General features: G+C 46.5%; 2 protein-coding genes across 6 annotated transcripts in view; one reads left to right on the top strand and one right to left on the bottom strand.

The window, feature by feature from the left end:
* The window catches only part of LOC139054482 (uncharacterized), a 100,332-nt gene that overhangs the window by 44,362 nt on the left and 38,509 nt on the right, over nucleotides 1-17,461 (bottom strand). The gene's annotated exons all lie outside the window — the stretch shown is intronic.
* LOC139054479 (uncharacterized) overlaps nucleotides 3,619-17,461 on the top strand; it is a 40,112-nt gene continuing 26,269 nt past the window's right edge. The window contains exons 1-2 of the transcript XR_011511270.1: nucleotides 3,619-3,802; nucleotides 3,941-4,122. The gene's annotated coding sequence lies outside the window, so the exon portion shown is untranslated. The remainder of the gene's footprint in view (nucleotides 3,803-3,940; nucleotides 4,123-17,461) is intronic.

Below are 17,461 nucleotides of genomic sequence, written 5' to 3' on the forward strand. Positions count from 1 at the left end.
CCTTTTTCTTCCCCTCTTCCCCTTCCCTTACGTAGAGTAGCAGGCCAGATGCTCCATTATCCGGCCGACCTCTCTACATTTTCCATTCATTTAAATACTTCTTTATCGACAATATGGCACACCCCTGATCACGTAACGGTAGCAATAGACTGTCTGTATGGCGAGGCACGCTATGTTCGCGAAACCCATCAGTTCACTTCAACTTCGAATTAAAACCATAAAGCATTTTTTTACAGCGCCAACTGGAATGGCTAAAGTATTCTTGAGCTACTACTACGCAGCTTAGATTGCCTACAAAAGGAAAATTCAAGCACCTTTTGTCTCACCATGTCTCGATCCAGCAGGCTAATTGAACCTTGCAGGCTAATTTAAGTTTGCTCCAATCCAATCGCAAACATTCATAAAGAAAGCACCACAAGCCTTGCATATACTTTCACTTGATTTCTGACCCTCCACAGGGGGAATTTCGATATCTTCAATATGTCCCATACTACTAGTCATTGACGCTTCGACTGCTTTCTGGCTGCAGCTATGCGGTCCAGCAGGCATACTTCACTAAAAAAATTGGGCCGAGCAGCCTGTGTCAGTTTGCCAAACAGATTCGTCATGTATATTCCTCAAGCAACAAGCACCAGTAAATTTCTCAAGTGAGTTTGATTTGATTTATTAATTTCCATTTACACACAACACATGTACAGAGGAGTGGTAAATGGAGGTGGATGAGGGGAAAAAGCCGCACAGACGCGGCTTGAGGTAATCTCACCCTCTTAGGTACAATATGGCTGCATGGGGTAACACATCAAGCGCCATATAAATTACATTTATAAAGTGGCCATAAAACATTGCAGTTATACTATATATGAAAGCACAGTGAAATATTTCCACGATAACAATGCAAAACACACTGCGGCATTGAAATAAATAAATGATATACACTTGGTAACATAGACAAAAAAAAGAGGAACATAACATGCATTATTAATCATTAACAAACGCGCTCTAAAGAGGTGAGTTGAACGTGTAGCACAGAAAAGGGAATATATATTGGTACATTCCTATTTGTACTCTGTAAATAGCTGTAAGCCTTCATTAACATTACTTCAAATTTCCGCCGCTTAAAAAAAATAAACACGTGAAGAACCGCCTAATGTTGACAAGCAGTTAAAGAAGCAAGTGAGGCGTGTAGAATCTAAGCTCCAGTATTAGTTAAGTCACCGTGCTACTGCCAAGCGTTTCTGTGAGGAAATGCAAAAATTCGATATTATACCGGTGAACTACTCGTTGTGAGCAAACCTGTTTTAGCGGAATAAAATCAACGTAACTGCTGTAGAAGTCATATATAGCCAGTTTTGTGACATACTTGTTGCACCGCGGCAGGTATGGTATCATAACTGGATTCCTATAGGCTATGCTTTTGCGATTGTCTATCCGCGTATGAAAAACCCGCAATGGGCTGGTCTGCGTCGCTTCGGCTGGCACTGTAGCGTTGCCTTCGAGAGCTGCATTGTTGTCTGAGAAATTAGCTCTTTGAATAAATGTTCGCAAAGGAAGACGTCATAAAAATATATTTGAGACGACCACCATAAGTATACAAGCAGAGAGAACAAAGGGCGAACAAACGAAAACACCGCAGAAAGCGCCCGTACAACGCACGAATTGTAGCAGACGACAGGCGCGAGTCCGTGCCCTGACGTCACGTGAGCGGCGCTCGCAGCGCCGCTCGTGTTCGTTCTCGGGGCTAATAGCGGCTCCACAGCCACCGTAGTCCTCCATAAAGCAAGCAACAAAATCCCAATAAAGAAAGGCGTTAGGCAGGGAGATACGATCTCTCCAATGCTATTCACAGCATGTTTACAGGAGGTATTCAGAGACCTGGATTGGGAAGAATTGGGGATAAAAGTTAATGGAGAGTACCTTAGTAACTTGCGATTCGCTGCAGATGATATTGCCTTGCTTAGTAACTCAGGGGACCAATTGCAATGCATGCTCACTGACCTGGAGAGGCAAAGCAGAAGAGTGGGTCTAAAAATTAATCTGCAGAAAACTAAAGTAATGTTTAACAGTCTCGGAAGAGAACAGCAATTTACAATAGGCAGCGAGGTACTGGAAGTCGTAAGGGAATACACTATACTTGGGGCAGGTAGTGACGGCGGATCCGGATCATGAGACGGAAATAATCAGGAGGATAAGAATGGGCTGGGGTGCGTTTGGCAGGCATTCTCAGATCATGAACAGCAGGTTACCATTATCCCTCAAGAGAAAAGTATATAATAGCTGTGTCTTACCAGTACTCACCTACGGGGCAGAAACCTGCAGGGAGGCTAACGAAAAGAGTTCTACTCAAATTGAGGACGACGCAACGAGCTATGGAAAGAAGAATGATAGGTGTAACGTTAAGGGATAAGAAAAGAACAGATTGGGTGAGGGAACAAATGCGAGTTAATGACATCTTAGTTGAAATCAAGAAAAAGAAATGGGCATGGGCAGGACATGTAATGTACAGGAATGTATGTAATGTATGTGTTATGTAATGAGGAGGGAAGATAACCGATGGTCATTAAGGGTTACGGACTGGATCCCAAGGGAAGGGAAGCGTAGCAGGGGGCGGCAGAAAGTTAGGTGGGTGGATGAGATTAAGAAGTTTGCAGGGACGGCGTGGCCCCAATTAGTACATGACCGGGGTTGTTGGAGAAATATGGGAGAGGCCTTTGCCCTGCAGTGGGCGTAACCAGGCTGATGATGATGATTACTTCCTTCTAGCGCTCTCTCCATCCTCACCATGTACATCATAAACAGCAGCGGGGATAAAGGGCACCCCTGCCTCAGTCCCTTGTTGATATGAACTTTCTCCGCGCTCCTCATCCCTTCCCATTCAACGCAAACAGTATTTTCTAGGTAAATCTCTCTCAAAAGTTGTATACAATCGTTACCTAAGACTTCCCCTTCCAGAATATCCCACATATGCTGCGGTCTACGTTGTCGTATGCTCCTGTAATCACAGAACACCTATACAAACTCTGTAATCTCCAAAAAGGCCACATACAACGGTCTGCTTTCCGTGGCGGCAGCGCCACCTCGCGAAAGGAGGCGGCAGAGGGTCACGTTCTCGCGCCGCTCCCAGGCGGAGTTTTACAACTGAAAAGTATCTTGTAGCGGTGCAACTGGACTGGGAGTCTGGGAGGGAATGACGGGAAGTCCGGGAAGTAGGGGAAGTACATGGATTTGTCCGATCTTCGTGCTTGTGGATTCAAACGTTCTTGTGGCTTTTGTATATTACGATGTATAAATGTTATTGTCGTATATTTCAGCGCACTCTGTATTTTTCGAAGTGCAGAAAACGCTGGAAACGCGTACAATTGCTATTAATTGCAATGATTGAGCTTGTCCAGGTGGCCAAATCGAAACGCGCCAAGCGTCTCAAGGCACTGGCATGCCCGCGATAAATTCATAAGGGCGCTTCATTCGCTTGCCGATACATGCGTCCGTGGCCTAATAGTTTCAATATCAGGCTTTTGTGCTAAAGTCCCTGTGTTCAAATCCTGCCGTCGGGCAATGTTAATGATGTTTATTTAATTATTTATTACGCAATACACTGTTGAAAATGAAAGTGTCTGCGTTCACCCGGTGAACGCAGCGCAAGCGTTAGGTTCACCCAAACGTCACGTCCGGGACGCCACATCCGGTCTTTGTTTTTTTACGTCCGTGATGTCACATTCGGCCTTTTTGGCGGCATAATATGGCATATGGCAGGCTCGGAGTGCACGAAGCGGTGGATCGCTTATTTTTCGGGCTTTTGCTTCTCGTAAGTATACTTAGTCTTTGCGTTTGATGTGCATCTACTACGCGTAGCTAATCTTTCGACTGCATGATGCCATATATAGGTGTTCTGTGATGATACTTTATAGCCAGGTTCCTCACGAGCTTTTGTGATGCATTGCAGGGACCGCCACACCGGCCAGCCAGTGCTACAGTGCCCTAACGCAGAGAACGTATATTACACGGAACTGCGCTCCTTCAGAGTTATTTAGAGTCTTTGTCAGAAGCACGTAACAGTAACATTACTTGGTTACGGTGCTGCTACATGGCAGAATATTTGAATGGCAGATGTCCCGAGTGCGGCATGTAAGTACTACCGCGCTCAATATGAGTTGCAACGTCGGAGCGTCGACCGGAGTTCGCTCCTCGGCAACACTCGCTAGGAATTCTGGGAGAAAGTGCTGTTCCGGGAAGTGACCGTACCCCCCATCAGGAAGACAGCTCGCAGTGTGGCTTCAGGGTTTTGCAGGAGGTCTGTTTCAGCAGCTTTATTGCAGAATTCAACTCAATTTGATGCAAACGGTTTAAATATGCAGCGATTCGCAATTCAAGCATCATGCACATCCAGGAAACGCTTTTCGAAGCCCAGTTTCGCTATGACTAAATGATCTCACATGGACTCACTACTGATTCCTCTCACGAGACCACATTCAGGAGGTGTTTTTTTTTTTTTTGCTCCGAAGACACGACACATGTGAAACGACTGGGGTGAACGCCCTGCTTAGCTCTGAGCATGACAAGGTTATATGACCAAGTCGCTATAAATTCTAGTCACACGACCACGTTCTTACATGCTGCCTTATTTCGTACCCTGGCTTCGTGTATGTTAACCGATACAAGTTCAGTCGAGTGCACTGCTCTTGTAACCAGGGATGATGCATATCAAACGAAATGGTTTTCGAAGCCCGGCTCTGCCACCACCATGATGAGGTTACATGAGCATGTCACTAGTGGTTAGGGACGCATGACCATCGCAACGCGCGGTGGAAACTATCTCTACATACCCATCACGCATATCAAACGACGCGGATGATGAAGCTCTCTTCGAATACGAGAGTGAGAGAGTTGACACGGACAATTCAGTAGTGATTCAGGTCACGTGACTTCTTTCGGGCATGCTGCCATAATGTGCACCCTGGCTTGATGCATATCAAACGAAATGGTTTTTCAAGCCCAGTCTGGCTATGACTAAATCAGTCCAGATTGGATGATCACTAGTGAGGTGGTCACGTGACCAATGTTCAGTCGAGTGCAGTGCTCTTCTACCCAGGGATGATGCATATCAAACGAAATGGTTTCCGAAGCCCGGCTCAGCTACCACCATGATGAGGTCACATGACCAAGTCACTAGTGATTAGGGACGCACGATCACCATATAGAGCGCTGGAAACTACCTCTACATACCCATGACGCATATCAAACGACGCGGATGGAGAAGCTCTCTTCGAATACGAGAGTGAGAGAGTTGACATGGACAAGTCACTAGTGATTCAGGTCACGTGACTACTTTCGGGCATGTTGCCATATTGTGTACCCTGGCTCGATGCATATCAAACGAAATGGTTTTTGAAGCCCAGTCTGGCTATGACTAAATGAGTCCACATTGGATGATCACTAGTGACGTGGTCACGTGACCAATGTTCAGTCGAGTTGCAGTGATCTTCTACCCAGGGATGATGCATATCAAACGAAATGGTTTCCGAAGCCCGGCTCAGCTACCACCATGATGAGGTCACGTGACCAAGTCACTAGTGATTAGGAACTCACGATCACCATATAGAGCACTGGAAACTACCTCTACATACCCATGACACATATCAAACGACGCGGATGGAGAAGCTCTCTTCGAATACGAGAGTGAGAGAGTTGACACGGACAAATCACTAGTGATTCAGGTCACGTGACTACTTTCGGGCATGCTGCCATATTGTGCACCCTGGCTCGATGCATATCAAACGAATAGGTTTTTGAAGCCTAGTCTGGCTATGACTAAATGAGTCCACATTGCATGATCACTAGTGAGGTGTTCACGTGACCAATGTTCAGTCGAGTGCAGTGCTCTTCTACCCAGGGATGATGCATATCAAACGAAATGGTTTTCGAAGCCCGGCTCAGCTACCACCATGATGAGGTCACGTGACCAAGTCGCTAGTGATTAGGGACGCACGATCACCATATAGAGCGCTGGAAACTACCTCTACATACCCATGACGCATATCAAACGACGCGGATGGAGAAGCTCTCTTCGAATACGAGAGTGGGAGAGTTGACACGGACAAGTCACTAGTGATTCAGGTCACGTGACTACTTTCGGGCATGTTGCCATATTGTGTACCCTGGCTCGATGCATATCAAACGAAATGGTTTTTGAAGCCCAGTCTGGCTATGACTAGATGAGTCCACATTGGATGATCACTAGTGACGTGGTCACGTGACCAATGTTCAGTCGAGTGCAGTGCTCTTCTACCCAGGGATGATGCATATCAAACGAAATGGTTTCCGAAGCCCGGCTCAGCTACCACCATGATGAGGTCACATGACCAAGTCACTAGTGATTAGGGACGCACGATCACCACATAGAGCGCTGGAAACTACCTCTACATACCCATGACGCATATCAAACGAGGCGGATGGAGAAGCTCTCTTCGAATACGAGAGTGAGAGAGTTGACACGGACAAATCACTAGTGATTCAGGTCACGTGACTACTTTCGGGCATGTTGCCATATTGTGTACCCTGGCTCGATGCATATCAAACGAAATGGTTTTTGAAGCCCAGTCTGGCTATGACTAAATGAGTCCACATTGGATGATCACTAGTGACGTGGTCACGTGACCAATGTTCAGTCGAGTGCAGTGCTCTTCTACCCAGGGATGATGCATATCAAACGAAATGGTTTTCGAAGCCCGGCTCAGCTACCACCATGATGAGGTCACATGACCAAGTCGCTAGTGATTAGGGACGCACGATCACCACATAGAGCGCTGGAAACTACCTCTACATACCCATGACGCATATCAAACGACGCGGATGGAGAAGCTCTCTTCGAATACGAGGGTGAGAGAGTCGACACGGACAATTCAGTAGTGATTCAGGTCACGTGACTACTTTCGGGCATGCTGCCATATTGTGCACCCTGGCTTGATGCATATCAAACGAAATCGTTTTTCAAGCCCAGTCTGGCTATGACTAAATGAGTCCACTTTGGATGATCTCTAGTGACGTGGTCACGTGACCAATGTTCAGTCGAGTTGCAGTGCTCTTCTACCCAGGGATGATGCATATCAAACGAAATGGTTTTCGAAGCCCGGCTCAGCTACCACCATGATGAGGTCACGTGACCAAGTCACTAGTGATTAGGGACGCACGATCACCACATAGAGCGCTGGAAACTATCTCTACATACCCATGACGCATATCAAACGACGCGGATGAAGAAGCTCTCTTCGAATACGAGAGTGAGAGAGTTGACACGGACAAATCACTAGTGATTCAGGTCACGTGACTACTTTCGGGCATGCTGCCATATTGTGCACCCTGGCTTGATGCATATCAAACGAAATGGTTTTTCAAGCCCAGTCTGGCTATGACTGAATCAGTCCACATTGGATGATCACTAGTGAAGTGGTCACGTGACCAATGTTCAGTCGAGTGCAGTGCTCTTCTACCCAGGGATGATGCATATCAAACGAAATGGTTTTCGAAGCCCGGCTCAGCTACCACCATGATGAGGTCACATGACCAAGTCACTAGTGATTAGGGACGCACGATCACCACATAGAGCGCTGGAAACTACCTCTACATACCCATGACGCATATCAAACGAGGCGGATGGAGAAGCTCTCTTCGAATACGAGAGTGAGAGAGTTGACATGGACAAGTCACTAGTGATTGAGGTCACGTGACTACTTTCGGGCATGTTGCCATATTGTGTACGCTGGCTTGATGCATATCAAACGAAATGGTTTTTGAAGCCCAGTCTGGCTATCGCTACAATGTGGCTTCATGTTGTCGCTAGTGAGTCTTATCACGTGGCCGTATTCGAAAGCACGGCACTCGTTTGTATCCTGGCCTGATGCATATCAAACGAAATTCTGTTGGTAGCCTGGTTCGGCTATAACTCTTATGAGCTCATTCTAGGTAAACTGCCCACAGAGCACACCAGCATTGATCTAGCATGGCCCAATCCTCGCAGAAATTGGTACGAATCTTCAACAAATATTGGCATATTGGCAAAGTGCCACACAATCCAATTATGGCCCAGGATTAAAGCCAATATTGGAACAATGTTATGACAATGCAGGAACCATTGTGCTGCCAGCGTAGGACCAGTGTTGAGCCATATCGTTGCCATTAGTGATTCCAGCTTTGAGCCAATGCCCTGTTCATGACGACGAATATTGTCGGTACACTGGCTCTATAGTCGGATACAACTTTAGAAAAAAGGGGAGGCCCCGCCCAGATGGCCGAAGCGGCGAAGTCACCGGCCGTCCGGCGCATGACGTCGGTCCAGAGTGCGCGCCCATTGGTGGATGCTCGTGTGCATTCGCCTCGGAGGAGTAAACGCCCCCTTTTTTCTAAAGTTGTATCCGACTATAGAGTACACAGCTATTCTTACTGCGAACCTTTTAGTAGCGGCATTTTTTATAGTAATAGTGGCCATATGTTTTTCCTCAATAGTAGCCAGGAAAGCTCGACAAAAAGATATGTCAAGAAGCAGAAGTCCTATGTAGTTGCAAATAATAATAAAATAATACTGAAATTCACATTTCGACGGTTCATTGGTGAATAAATTCGCACAAGCAGGCATATTCCGGTGACCTAGATGGGTGACGCTTGGTTAAGTTCGAACAGTTTATTTACAGACCACGCCCTCAGGAGTGAAAGTGGGCAAGGTGCCCATCACAGTGAGCTCGCCAAGGCTTTTTGGGCAGGGAGCTGACATCGGCAGGCAGATTGGTCAGTGCTTGTTGGACGGCGGGCTGGGCAGGCCCCCGAAGACCACGAGAACGCGGTGGTGTCGTTGAATTTTCTACCACTTCCCATAGCGACTTCACCATTACTTGGAGGAGATGCTTGCACTATAAAATAAAAATGGCTTGGTTTGATAAAAGCAAAGCCCTTAAACTTGGGTGAAATTCACAAACTGATTTACACGTATTCTACATCGGGCACCATTCAAACGCTACGAGTAAGAAGAACTATGTAATTGCAGGCAATCTACATTAGGCAGGGCTGTTTCAGTGTTGTATATACCGCGTGATTTCGCTTGGTTTGGCAGCAGTTTATAACATTCATTCTAAAGTATCCCATAAGAATTGTCGATTCGGCTCACAGTTTTTCTGCTCAGTAAAAGTTGATGGGTCGACATGAGCAATTTAGCAGCACCTAAATTCCCACAGGCAAGAAATTAACAAAATAAAGCATATTTCAGAGATTCTTTGGGCTGTGTGCTAACCTACTGTGATAGCACCATTTTCCAGCTGTGAAGACCACCATTTCATTTTATGTCGCCTGCTTGTTCCTGCAATAATTGCGTTCTTCCACTTCAGGGAACTCGACAACGATATGGCGGTTATATGAAAATGTATTCATTTAAAAAAGTCTGCTGAGAAAATATGTATTATCATATCTGAAATGTAACCGCTGCACATAAAAACTTTTAAATTTCTAGTCAACCTATAGTTATGGTGCACACATGAATGGCCCAAGCTTATAGCAGGCAAACGCAATATAACGTTGCAATCGCCACCACACATTGTTCTTTAATCCATCCAAAATCAATGCAGTGCTGAGCATGAATAGGGAAAAATTCAACGTTAAAGACGCAGCGAAACCATGAGAAATGTTAGAACGTCAACAGTAATATACACGCAAATCGTGGAATTGAAAAGTGAAGACAAAGAGCATTGGGGGAGCAGCTGGACATAATTTTAAAGACAAAAGTGTCCTGAAATTGAGGCCTTTGAAACAACCTTACTTGTAAAACACAAAACTTAATGCGTTGTTTCCTAATTCACTTCGTCTGGCTCCTTATAAAACTTATAACATGCGCAAAACAAATGCACTCACCATTGCAAGATCCACGGTTCTGTGTATCCGAGTTCATCCCACATCGAAGACTGTGGCCAATAGCGCCGTCTTTTTTTTTCTGCTTGTTGTTTCGCTTATAATTAATTCTAACACTCACAAACATTCGTGCTCACTTTGCTGCGTATTTCAAGATGTAGGCTTCTCAGTAGGAATGACGACCGCAAGCGAACATTTTTCGCGATAGGAGTGCGCTGACAAGAACGGACAAGACTGCAAGCACTCAGGTGGTGTTGTGCCCAGTCGGTGCTAGCTATGCACAGAAGGAAAGGGTAAAAGGAAAGGGTGAATGAAGAAAACGGCACTAAACGCTACACTTTCCCCCGCTGAACCTAGCCCGACCGCGTTCTTCGGGCGGCAGCGACGGAGGTAGACAGAGGCGACAATTGTAACCCCACCGCGTTCACCCCTGCCTGCGAGAGCAGCCAATCCGACACAGCAGCTTGTAGCTGTCTGGGCGCTTGATTGATAGTATTGACCAGGCTCACGCGGGTGCGTGACGGAGATGCAAGTAGGGGCAAAAAAAATCGAGAATGGCGCCGTGCCAAAGAAAGGCAACGACGAGAGGGTGTTGACACGGACGAGCACAAGCTTCCAAGTAATTTTTCATTCTGTTAGGGGCACTCACAAAGGAGCTTACTACACATGTGCGAACAAACAAATATATTGGAATAGAAGCATGATGATAATATCACTGCAACTTACGATGCATGCTAAACAAAGTTTCACTAATACATATGCGCTCCATCTCGATGCAATTTAAAACGGTTCCATCAGCTCTGTGGCACTATAATTCTCGATTCTCCTCAGAAATATGATCCTCTGAAGCCGTGGAGCGTAATGCAAAATATACAATGTGCAGACAAATGCGCAATTCGGTTGTTTTTTATGCAAAGCTCATGTTACCAAGCATGACCAATAAAGCAGCGGCTAGTTTGCCCGTTATGCGACTTCTGCTGCTTGCTACGTCGTGCATTGGCTTTTCTGTTTAGGGGCGCATGTCGGTGAAGGCGAAGTGCACAAACGGCTGCCATCCCACGCATTCAGTTGATATGGAACAACCCAGGTGGTTAGTACAAATCCCGCCCCACCTTGCCCCTACGATGCGCCTCATAATCACATTGTGGTTTATCACAATGTGATTATCACATGCATAACTCCATATTTTAAATTTGTATTGGCATTTTTAAACGTCACTTAAGCTTAATACATTTGCTTGCTTCAAGCCCTGCGTTGTTCCAAGAAAGCCAGCTTAGTAAACCATGTTGGCAAATCAATGCGAATGTCGGTCCAATATTTCCCGTCTTTTTGAAAGGCAGGGCTAATATTCTGTGTTGCATGTGCAAACAATCTTGGATCTCTGTCACAGTGGCACCGCCAATATTCGATTCAAGCTATTTATCTTAGGCCGTCATTTGGCAGGCAGTCAGAATGGCAGAACCACTATTTGAACCACGCTGTTAACTTTAGGTCATCATTGGACAAGCAATCTGAATGGCACAGCCAATGTTGGAACCACGCTGTCAACCTTAGGCCATCACTGGGCCAGGAACTGCCAACACGTATCGAACGTTGGCCCGAGCTGACGTCCAGCATCGGTAGTGACTGCGAAAAAATTGCCGCATTGCAACAGAGTGCACTGTTTTTCTAACCCAGGGTATGATGCGTGTCATACAAAATTACTTTAAAAGCCCTTGTCAGCTGTCCTTTTTATGAGGTCACGTGAGGCATTTGCTAGTGATTGGTGTTATGTGAACATGACCGGGCATGATTCACTCCTTTACTATTCAGTGTAGATGCACAGTAATCTGGATAGTTTTAAAGCCTTGTCAAATGAGCACTATAATGAGCTCACATAGGCAAAGATTTGCGAATAGCATTATGTGAAAGCATGTCTTAGCATAATGCGGTCTTCTATCTACATATTATATGTAGCAAAGAAGACATTTCTTAAACTTTCTTGTGCTATCATCACATAATGCTCACTTTGGAAATTCGCGATCCTTTGCCTGCTCATTTTACGTGGTTTAACGTCTCAAACCCGACTCAGCATATCAGGGATACTGTGAAGCAGGGCTCTAGGGGGTATAGACCACGTAGGGTTCTTTGACGTACACTGACATCGCACAGTAAACGGGCCTCTAGCACTTCGCCTCCATAGAAATGGAACCGCTGCCGTCGGATCGAACTCGCGTCTTTTCATGCCACCAACCGAGCACATTAACCACTGAGCCACCGCGGCAGTGCAGGTTCGCCAGTGATTGCAGTATCTTGACAAAATTCGATCGTAGTGCATCATTTCAGTGCCCTAGTTCCACTGGCCGCAGTCATGGATTTCGCCGGGGTTTCTCCCAAGCCGCAGCGGAGCACGGAGTTACAGTGTTCTAGAAGGCTGGGTACTATTCAGAATGCGGGGCGCTTCGATGGGAGGCGCTGTGTGAAATAGGCGGTGGGCCGCGCGTTGCTCTCCCGTCGAATAGCGGAGGAGAAATGCTGGCTGTCTGCTTCGCCGCGTTGCTGCATTGAGCAGGGTTCAGCGCTGCCGTTGAAAAAAAGGGCGCGATTTCAGCTGGCTGTAGTTGTGAGGCTAAGAAAAGCACAAACAGTATGCCCGAGGGATTGAAAAACTACACAAATTATGACAAAAAATGGTTCCTTGTCACGTGTGGACATTGTACAACATGCCGCCCGCGAAGACGCGGCTTCAACGGGACATCCTGAGGAAGTGTATAGATTGAAAATCCATTGAAAAAGCAATGCACTACAAGTCAGGAGGCCAGCGAACGCGTAGTAGCAGTGGAGTGACGAGGAGGGCGAACGAAGGACGGAAGGAACGAAACAGTGGAAGGGAGGACTGCAAAACCATTCAGGAAGGACCCAGTAGGCAACGGTTCAGCAAGAGCGAAAAGGTGTAAAAGAAGAGGAAAACAAATGAACAGGAGAAGGCAAAAATAGAAGCAAGGTGCGAAAAAAAATCCGTGAGAAGAAAATGAAGTGTCAATAAATTCAAGGGAACAGAGGCAAAGACAGAAGCAAGAAATATTACGGGAAACGACGAAAATAAATGTGGGTGAGCACTGCAGAAAAATTATTCACGAAGTTCGCGGGAAAAAATGTGTTTAGATTTTTATGATAATGTTTGATACAAAGTTGTTTGGCAGAAGTGCTTCGATCAGGCCCAAGTTCTCTGGTAAGGCCGCTGACACTTTGAGAGTAAATTTGTGAAAACGACACGCAGCTGCAGTCCCCGTTTTGAGGAATGGTACCGCTGATAAGATTTCCAAGATGAAAATCAGTCGAATGTAGGTGGGCCTAGGAGGCAGCTTTACTCTGTATATATGTGAAGATAACTGGTGGCTTTCATATCAGTGAAAATGTTCCACTAGATGGGGACATAACGTGCGTCGAAGACCGAAAGGCAATGATCCGTAAATAGTGAAAGTTGGTAGCAATTTTATCACAATTATCAATGCGTAGTCTGTTTATTTATTTCCGCTGTTGGTACTTTATTATGTTAAATTTGAATGGTAGCTAGCAGTGGTCGATCGCTGAGGTGGTGCTGGAGGGACGTGAAGCTTATAAAGTGCGAATTAATATCTTCGAAGAGCTAGCGGAAGCGCGGGTTGGCTCAATAGCCACTTAAATGAGCTTTCACAGCGAACTCAGCTGCGAGGCATGCCCAACACTCCGGAAAATGGTGATCTATCCGGCACCCATGCATGGATGACTGAATCATCTTTACTTGGAGATATTTAGAGGGTGCTCGTGGCCGTCGTATTTGCAGCTAATCAGCTCCTAGCACCCAGACTTACGGGCGGCGGCCCCTATAGGTGTCTAGCGTCTTTTCTGCTTGAGATTACGTATCCGAATCATGAAACAGTAGGTAAAATATACTAGCACATTACAAAAGAAATTTCATGCGTGTGTATTGTCGTAAAACTTCGACGCTTTCGAGAATATACAATCATACATTTTCAGATGTATTTGAGGGGTACGTTTCAGTACGCAATTTGTTTTCGTCTTTTTCAAGTTGCAATAAATTTGTATCGCGACCTACGAGATCCTCTGTAACTTTATTAAATCCTGATATTGTACCTCTTGCTTTGATCGCCACAATGAAAAATAAGTCTCAGTGCGCTTGTATGTCTACATAGCAGACAAAAAAGTATAGGATGAATGTAGACAAATTAGTTGCGATGTCTTTTGTTATTAATCTGAGCGAGTATCGGAAAGCTAAACAGTCGATGTCACTTCCGGACCCATAGCACAGTAACACTGCTTTTATTTGCGTGTGTGTGTTTGTAGGGGGGGGGGGGGTATTGTAGCTGAGATTACTGAAAGAAAAAGAGCAAAGAAAAAGCTCGAAAGAGCCAAGGTCGGCAGTTTCCGCTTTTTTATCTGAAACGCGCATTCAACCAACTGATTTCCTTTTAAATGACTCATGTCAAGGGTCAGCTTGCTTTATGCGTCTACATTGGCAACTTAGTAGTTATAAACAAAAAAATATGGTAGTGATGTGACACTGCCACAGCAAACAGCGCGACTATGCGGTCTGCCCCCTGCAACCTTTGGGAACGCGGGGAACCCCTCATGGATCGGTGTTATCCCCGCTCCTGTGCAACATAGCTATGATGTGCCTCCAAAATGCGAGTAGAAGGCGTTCAACACGCTTTATATGCAGATGACATTGCAATCTGGACCACATTGTTTCTCCTTAATTTCTCCCTTAGCCAGTCAAATTCTGAAACTGGCTGCCACTTATCCAACACCGAATCGTATCACTCGGGCCCCTGGCCCATCAGTGCTTACGAAGTGATGAGGCCATTGACGCGGCTGCCCGTGCACTTACGCACCGGGATCCTCCTCACCCCGGCTATTCTGGCTCGGAGGCAAAATAACCGCTGCTGCAGTTCAAGGAAATCATAACACATTATAGAGACAACCACCGCTTTTTCCCGGCTCCTACAAACGGGATAAGTAAGGCGGAGGAGTGAAGATTAGGGCGCCTGCAGACAGGTACTCTACTCTTTCCTGCAAACATCAAACATTTTGATCATAACACGGCAGGTTGGTGCGTGCACTGTGGGGAGATCTGTGATATCGTACACATGGTGTGGGCATGTACTCAAAATTCCCCCCTCTCCCCTTCACCTAACCCTTCCCCAGAGGCATGAGAGACTGCCCTCTTTAACTGCTCCTCGCTTGAGTCCCAAAGGGCTCTGGTGAATGGGAGTGAGACGAGACGGGGCCTCGTCATGCGGTGTCCGGAGTAGGTACGCCCACAATGTAGCGGGCTACTTCGTGTTCTCCGAACTTTCTCAATTTGACCGATTAAAGTTTTCACTTACCACCACCGCATCCGCGCTGATTTCTGCTCCAGGAGGAGGAGGAGGAGGAGGAGGAAAGAGAAAAGAAGAAGGCAGGGAGGTTAACCAGAATAACGTCCGGTTGGCTACCCTACACCGGGGGAATGGGAAAGGGGAAAGCAAAGATCACAGGGAGAGAGAGGAGGGAAGGAGAGAAGGAAATTGCGGCAAGTTCGCTGTCTGCTCCAGGAGAATATGCCAGCGCCACACCGCGAGAACCACTTTCTCAGCCTCACGGGCAGCGCGTCGCTTTCGCCAATGCTGTGGGTTCTACACAACTTTAAAGGAGCCCCGCCCCACTGCCACTTCACTCACGGCCTGCTAGCTGCGCGCGAGAGATCGCGTTACGAGCGCCCGACGAGACGGCCAAGGAACATTGTAGCCAGGGTATCTCGCGCATTGATACCACCCTTAGGGATTTACCCCTAACAGTGGCGTTGCTAGGTCGTCTGGCACCCGGGGCCCATAGATTTTATGTCACTCCCCCCCCCCCCCCCCCACCTGCGCTGTATTCAGGAAGAGCAGAATATCGAAAATTTCCGGTGAGGTGTGCGGGGTATGTTTCAGAACCAGCACAGCCGCCTTGGATACGCCCTCCCCCCTCCCCCCCTCTTCGCTTTTATTCCCTGAGATCACGAATGAAGCAGGTATACACGCTGTTTTATTTTCTGCACCAAATAACACAGGGTGCTGCGTTGATGACTTGTAATAAGCGCATTTGCACATACGCTGTCAGAATGTAAGGCCTCGTGGAAAATATGGATGACAAGTCACAAAAATATTTCAATAAAACTTTGAGTGGCAATTTCAGAGGCTATATCGCATTTGCACAGTTAAAGCCCAACAGTCATGAGCTGCCCAACAGCAACTCCACAAAAATCGTCGTCGGCACTACCGCATGCAGTGTTTTGGCTGTGCGCAGCCTTGAACCCGAACGAAAATTAAATAACGTGTCAGTGACGCGGATCTCCTCACCCTATTAGAATATGGCACATGCTTCCCTGTGGCGCGGGAGTCAATGCTATGACACTTCCGAAGTCTGTCATTCTGATCCATAAAAACTTTCTTCATTTGCTACTATTGGCGAACGTCGTTATCCTATAGCTGCGCTACTGCCTCAATGTTGGGGAAAGAAGTAGAGCCCGCTCAACGTCGATTCTTGGCGTCACCACGCAAAAAGCGAGAAGGCCGCGATGAAGCCCGTGCCAGCGAAAGCATGAGCTACAGTTGGTCTCCAATCGCAATCGAGAGGATAGAGACATTGCTCTCACTGGTGCATTATTTCATATTAATTAATTAATACTGGGCCGCCCGCATTACCAAAGCATTGCATGCTCTAGAATCTTAGACGATATTGCGTAGAGAAATTTTTGTTGAGTTAATAATATGGCTTTAGGTCCTCAATTCCCGAATTTCAATGTTTCGTCTATAATTGCTAATTAAGCAATTATTTAAGATATCATATTTTAGAATAGCGCGGACTGAAGCGAAGAGGGACCCAAAAGCCACATCGCCATACTGTTTATTTGGCGGTGCCCACCCTGTGCGTGAGTACACCGCACGAGCGCACCGCACATACGTTCCGATAAGGCGAGTAGCATGGCGACCACTTAGCGAAATAGTTTTTTTAGCCCGCGCATTCCTGCAATTAATACGTAGGATGTTGATAAAGGTCTAATCGACTAAAGGTCGAATCGAAGAGAAGCTGGAGCTACGAACGGCTGGATGTCTGATTTTCCCTTTATTCATTACTTCTCTCCACCTTGTGGGTTTCCGCAGAACTACTACGTCAAACTCTTGCCTTTGCTTCGTGTTGTCGACAAATTCGACTTCGCCCTGCCATCTGCTAGCCGCCTGGTTATCTCTGATGGTAGAGCGGCTGCCCGGAAAGACGATGGTCCCGGGTTCGAGTCCCGGACCAGGACGAATTTTTCTTCAACTATGAGGCTTTTCTTTCGAGGAACCCGTATGGGTTTCCTTTGCAGCAATTGCTGCGAACGGGTGGATGTCTGATTTTCCCTTTATTCATTACTTCTCTCCACTTTGCGGGTTTCCGCAGAACTACTACGTCAAACTCTTGCCTTTGCTTCGTGTTGTTGACAAATTCGACTTCGCCCTGCCATCTGCTAGCCGCCTGGTTATCTCTGATGGTAGAGCGGCTGCCCCGGAAAGACGGTGGTCCCGGGTTT

Source organism: Dermacentor albipictus, chromosome 1, assembly GCF_038994185.2.
Source record: "Dermacentor albipictus isolate Rhodes 1998 colony chromosome 1, USDA_Dalb.pri_finalv2, whole genome shotgun sequence".
In the NCBI taxonomy this organism is placed as follows: Eukaryota; Metazoa; Arthropoda; class Arachnida; order Ixodida; family Ixodidae; genus Dermacentor; species Dermacentor albipictus.